We start from the raw sequence: 6,759 nt of genomic DNA on the forward strand, positions 1-6,759 counted from the left end.
AGGCACTGAAGAATTGATGCTTTTGAAGTGTGGTGTTGGAGAAGACTCTTGAGAGTCCCTTGGACTGCAAGGAGATCCAACCAGTCCATTCTGAAGGAGATCAGCCCTGGGATTTCTTTGGAAGGAATGATGCTAGAGCTGAAACTCCAGTACTTTGGCCACCTCATGTGAAGAGTTGACTCATTGGAAAAGACTCTGATGCTGGGAGGGATTGGGGGCAGGAGGAGAAGGGGATGACAGAGGATGAGATGGCTGGATGGCATCACTGACTTGATGGACGTGTGTCTGGGTGAACTCCAGGAGTTGGTGATGGACAGGGAGGCCTGGCATGCTGTGATTCATGGTGTTGCAGGGAGTCAGACACGACTGAGCGACTGAACTGAACTGAACTGAACTAATGTATATGCTTCCATGCTACTATCTCATTCGTCCCACTCTCTTCTTCCCCCACTGTGTCCACAAATCTTTTGGAGAGCAGCTATTAAATAAGCTTTACAAAGAGTTATACTGAAAGAAACACTGTGGATGGAACTCTGGAAAATGTTCAAGTATCCACAATAATATTGGAAAATGAAAATAAAGAAAAAAAAATAGAGAACATACAGAAAACAAAAAATATAATGACATACTTTAGCTCAAGAATATCATTAAATATAGACAGTCTAAATAAATAATTTATTAGATGGAGATTAACACAGTTGACTAAAAAAATGACTCAACTGTATTACATCTACAAGAAACTACCTTCAAATAAAATAGTATAGAGTGTGAAAGTAAAAAGATGGATATACCCTGCAAACATTAATCAAAAGAAAGAAGGAGTGATTATACTAAAATCAGATAAAGAAGATTTCAAAGCAAAGAAAATGATCAAGAACAGAGAAAGACATTACATGATGACAAAAGAGTCAAAAAGACAGCAAAGATACATATTTTGCATGCAGATCCTAAATTTGTCCCAAACAACAGAACAAAATATGTAAAACAAAGTTGCAAAAGCTGCTGGAATAGACAAATCCACAATTAGAATTGGAAGCCTCAGTATACCTCTCTCAGCAATTAATAGAACAAATAGAAAACTAGCAGTCATGGAGATGAACACAACACTACTAATCAACTAGTTCTAATTTACATTTATAGAATCTAACCAACAACAGCAGAAAAGATGTTCTTTTCAAGCACCACAAAATATACGCCAAGATTCACCATAAACCATAAAAACTAGCTTCAACAAATTTTTTAAAACTCTCAAGATCATAAAGAGTGTATTATTCTCTGAATTACAGTGGAATCAAAATGGAAATCAGTAACAGAGAGATGACAGCAAATTCTCTAAACATTTGGGAAAAAAACCAACAATTTTCCAAGTAATCTGTGGGTCAAAGAGGAAGTCGTAAAGAAATTTAAAAGCAAATACATTGAAGTGAATGAAAATACAATATATCAAAATTTGTGAGACTCAGCTAAAGCAGTTCTGAGAGGAAATCTATAGCACTAAATATTTACTTTAAAAAGAGGAAAGTCTCAAATCAATACTCTAAGCTCCCACTTCCAGAAATGAATTTTTAAAAGAAACTATAGGGGAAAAAAAGAGTAAAATGAACCAAAAACAAGCATAAAGAAGAACATAGTAAAGATAAGACCAGAAATCAATGACACTGAAAACAGAAAAATAATAAGGAAAATATATCAAGCAAAAAACTGCTTCTTTGAAAAGGGTGACAAAATTGATCCGTCTTTAGCAACACTATCAAAGAAAGAGAAGACACATTGCCAGTAAGCATGCTTGTGTGCTCAGTTGTGTCCAACTGTTTGCAACCCCATTGCAGCCCGCCAGGTTCTGCTGTCCATGGAATTCTCCAGGCAAGAATACTGGAGTGGGATGCCATTTCCTCCTCCAGGGAATCTTCCCAACCCATGGATAGAATCCTCTGAGTCTCCGGTGTCTCCTGCCTTGGCAGGCAGATTCTTTACCACTGTGCCATCTGGAAAGCCCCAAATTACCAATATCTGCTATCAAAAAGGAGATATCACCATAGACCTCCTGACATCAAAAGAAAAGTAAAAATATTTCAGACAAATAAGTCTACACATACAAGTTTCACAACTTATGTAAAACGGACCAACTTCCTGAAAAGCACAATTGCAAGTTGTTAAGAAGATAGATAATTTAAATAGCCTTACAACTAAGGAAATTGAATTAGTTTAGAAACTTGCCAAACAGAAAGCTCCAGAAGATTTCACTGGAAAAGTCTACCAAATATTTAAAGGAGTTCAATTCAGTTCAGTTCAGTTGCTCAGTCGTGTCCGACTCATTGCAACCCCATGAACTGCGGCACGCCAGGCCTCCCTGCCCATCACCAAATCCTGGAGTCCACACAAACCCATATCCATTGAGTTGGTGATGCCATCCAACCATCTCATCCTCTGTCGTCCCCTTCTCCTCCTGCCCCCAATCTTTCCCAGCATCAGGGTCTTTTCCAGTGAATTAGCTCTTCACATCAGGTGGCCAAAGTATTGGAGTTTCAGCTTCAACATCAGTCCTTCCAATGAACACCCAGGACTGATCTCCCCTAGGATGGACTGGTTGGATCTCCTTGCAGTCCAAGGGACTCTCAAGAGTCTTCTCCAACACCACAGTTCAAAAGCATCAATTCTTCGGCGCTCAGCTTTCTTTATAGTCCAACTCTCACATCCACACATGACCACTGGAAAAACCATAGCTTTGACTAGATGGACCTTTGTTGGCAAAGTAATGTCTCTGCTTTTGAATATGCTGTCTAGGTTGATCATAACTTTTCTTCCAAGGAGTAAGAGTCTTTTAATTTCATGGCTGCAATCACCATCTGCAGTGATTTTGGAGCCCAGAAAAATAAAGTCTGACACTGTTTCCACTGTTTCCCCATCTGTTTGTCATGAAGTGATGGGACCAGATGCCATGATCTTCGTTTTCTGAATGTTGAGCTTTAAGCTCACTTTTTCACTCTCCTCTTTCACTTTCATCAAGAGGCTCTTTAGTTCTTCTTCACTTTCTGCCATAAGGGCGGTGTCATCTGCATATCTGAGGTTATTGGTATTTCTCCCAGTAATCTTGATTCCAGCTTGTGCTTCATCCAGCCCAGTGTTTCTCATGATGTACTCTGCATATAAGTTAAATAAGCAGGGTGACAATATACAGCCTTGACATACTCCTTTTCCTATTTGGAACCAGTCTGTTGTTCCATGTCCAGTTCTAACTGTTGCTTCCTGACCTGCATACAGATTTCTCAAGAGGCAGGTCAGGTGGTCTGGTATTCCCATCTCTTTCAGAATTTTCCACAGTTTATTGTAATCCACACAGTCAAAGGCTTTGGCATAGTCAATAAAGCAGAAATAAATGTTTTTCTGGAACTCTCTTGCTTTTTCGATGATCCAGCAGATGTTGGCAATCTGATCTCTGGTTCCTCTGCCTTTTCTAAAACCAGCTTGAACATCTGGAAGTTCACGGTTCACAAACATTAATTCTATAAATCTCTTCCAGTAAATGTCAGAGAAGGGAACACTTCTCAATTCATTATAAGAAGCAATTCTAATAACTAAACTTGAAAAAGACAGTACAACAAGACAGCTAGAGACTGATGACTCTCATGAAGATGGATGCAAAATCCCTTAACAAAATATTGACACATAGCATTCAGCAGTATATAAAAATAATTATGTATTGTGATCAAGTGATGTTTATTCTAGCAATGCAAAGATCATTCAGTATGAAAAGCAGTCAGTGTAATCTACCATATAAACAGTCTAAAGAAAAAGTATCCCAATTACACTAATCGAAGCAGAAAAATCGTTTGAGAATATTCAGCACCCATTCATGATAAAAAAAAAAGCTTTCAGAAAAATTGGAATAGAAGGAAACTTTCTAAAATTGCTTTTTTAAACATCTATGAAACACTTGCAGCTAACAGCACACTTACCAGTGGAAGACTAAATCCTTTCCTCATAAGATTAGGAGCGAGGTAGGAATGTTCTCTTTCACAACGCCTATTCAACATAGTACTAGAAGTTCTAAACAATGCAATAAAGTAAGAAGAGAAAATAAAAGTCTGATCAGAAAGAAAGAAAGAAAACCATCCATTCACCATTCATATTATTCTCTTCTGGGATGATATGTCAGATCCGTTGATCACTTTCATTTCCCTTACTGGTTTGTAACATGTCTTTATATAATCTGAATACTGATCTTTTGTTGATTTCGTATGTTGCAAACTTGTCTCATACATTGGCGTGTCTTCTGCTTTCTTTATTGTACCTTTGATAAACAGAAAATCTTTATAGTAGAGCAGGCAAATTTACCAGTCTGTCCTTTGGTGATTAGCTGTTTTGTGCCTTAAGAACTCTTTCCCCATTTGGAAGGCAGAAAGATGTTCTCCTATATTTTCTTCTAACATTTTGCTTTTCACAGATAAATCCTTAATCCCTCTGGAATTGATCTTCAGGTGTGGCTCCTCCTTGACTTTTTGCTTGGTAAATTATTCCAACCTTCATGAGAACTCTGTTATCTTTTAGTTCCAGCTTCCCAGCCATGCTGGTTTTGGTTCTCTGTCTCTAAAAATTGTGTGGGCTTTTTTTTCTTTTTCTTTTGGCAAGCCTTGTAATTTTTTCTTGATAGCCAGACATGTTGTAGTGAGTAAAAGAAACTGCTGTAAATAGATTTTCAGTAATGTGGTCATGAGTTTTCAGGGAAAAGAAATATTCTATGTATCCTATGATCAGGTCTCACTCAGTGTTTTGGTGAGCCTGTGCCTCTAGACTGCGATCTTCATGAGTGTTTCTCAGCTTTTTCTCCTCACGTAGGTGGTACAGGATGGCTAGAGTGGGTTGCAGTTGAGTAGTCCCTTCTCCCATGGTGGATGCCCGGAGGAGTCTGAAGCTGAGTATTTCCCTTCTCCAGGTCAGTTGGGTTCTGAGGATGCACTTGCAGGTTAGACTCTCATAACTAGTTTCCCCTGAGGACAAGAACGGAGTGCTCCGGCATATTTCAAAATGCTGTTTTACACACTCTGTTCTGGAAACCTAAACTGACTTTTCTCTGGTATTTACTGTGGGAATCTGGTAGAGCTCCTTGAAGTAAATCTCACAGTATTGTAAGGACTGCCCTCCATCATGACTGTGTCCCCTTGAAGTGTTGAACTCTCAGAGTTGTCCTCACGGAGACTCCAGCAATTGGTCAATCACAGTTCAGGTTTTCTTTTCCTGGTACAGGGCTTCATGCGGTGGTTTCTGCTCTCAAGTCTCTGAGACTTCCTGTATTTCCCTGCTGGTCTCTCCAATCTTGGGTGCAGCGGTTTATGAATCCAAGAAGAGTTGTTGATTCCTATTTGTTGTTAAGAGAGAGTGGTGACTTCCAAGCTCCTTATACATGGAGCCAGACACCAGAAGTCTTCTGTTGTCTTTTAATAACTAAGTCAGTGAGAAAGTCTAGGGAGAAAACTCATCCATGGCTAAATCTGGGAAGATGGTCAATTCTCCCTTAGGTAGTCTTGAAAGAAATTTTGGTCAAATGACCGTAGGTTTGTTTTTCTGCAGCCAAGGCATTCTTGTCTTAGAAATTTTGCAAGTGCATGAGTGTTACATGTTAAAAAGCTAAAGAAACCAAAAACAGAAGAATGGTGAGAGAATCCCCTCTTGGCATCATAGCTATGACTCAGATCATAAACGAGCTATTTGTTAAAAAGAAAGCATAAATTTAAAATGCCTGTCTGTATGGTATTCAGAGTATGGATTCTGCTTATGGAGAGGCAACACAGAGAGTCAAGAAACCTGGGGTTAAGCCTTGATCTGTCATAGCCAGATTGTTAAGCTTCTTTGTATAAGGTGTATGTTTAGTTGCGTGGAACAAGAGCCCTTCTATGGTGGCTTAACAATATAGAGGTTTTTCTCATCTAATAGCCCAGGAGGAGGCAGACAAGGCCCAGTATAGTGGCTTTCCTTTCAATTTGGTCTTCCCAGCATGTGGTATACTTGTCATTCCGTGGTTGCAAGATACGGCTCCACCTCTGGCATTTTACTGGTGTTTCAGGCATTGGAAGGGGAAGGGCAAAAAGTAAACACCAGAGCCCTTTAATAGAGCTGTTCCCGAAGCTCTACCTAGTACTTTCAACTTACATGTCCAGGGCCCAAAGTGTTCTACCTGCCCATCCTTAGCTGTAGTTTAAACAGGGCAAATTGCTGCCCTGAGGAAAATCAAGGTCCAGGTAGAACAAAGAGCAGACTGAGTGTTGGAGAGTTAACAGCAGTATCTACCCTACTCTCTAAGCTTCTGCCAAGGTTATCTATCTACCTAGCAGGGTTGTTTGAATAACAAGGTGGAAGATCGTATGCAAGCACACTTTATACACTATATGTGTTTCATAAACAAAGTGAAAAAATTCTGAACTATTATTTTCTTAGCAAACATAAAAACATAATGTTAATAGAAAATCTTACTAAATGCAAAGATTTGCGTAATCAGTATCTCTTGAACCTCAGCTCATTCTCTTTCAGACATCTTTCAGTTCAGTTCATTTCAGTTCAGTTGCTCAGTCGTGTCCGACTCTTTGCAACCCCATGAATTGCAGCACGCCAGGCCTCCCTGTCCATCACCAACGCCCGGAGTTCACTCAGACTCATGTCCATCAAGTCAGTGATGCCATCCAGCCATCTCATCCTCTGTCATCCCCTTCTCCTCCTGCCCCCAATCCCTCCCAGCATCAGAGTCTTTTCCAATGAGTCAACTCT

General features: G+C 39.6%; 1 protein-coding gene across 5 annotated transcripts in view; it reads left to right on the top strand.

Moving 5' to 3' along the window:
* Window positions 1-6,759, top strand: part of NCALD (neurocalcin delta) — a 460,437-nt gene that overhangs the window by 256,982 nt on the left and 196,696 nt on the right. The gene's annotated exons all lie outside the window — the stretch shown is intronic.

Source organism: Bison bison, unplaced genomic scaffold (assembly GCF_000754665.1).
Source record: "Bison bison bison isolate TAMUID 2011002044 unplaced genomic scaffold, Bison_UMD1.0 scf7180017864491, whole genome shotgun sequence".
NCBI classification, from domain to species: Eukaryota; Metazoa; Chordata; class Mammalia; order Artiodactyla; family Bovidae; genus Bison; species Bison bison.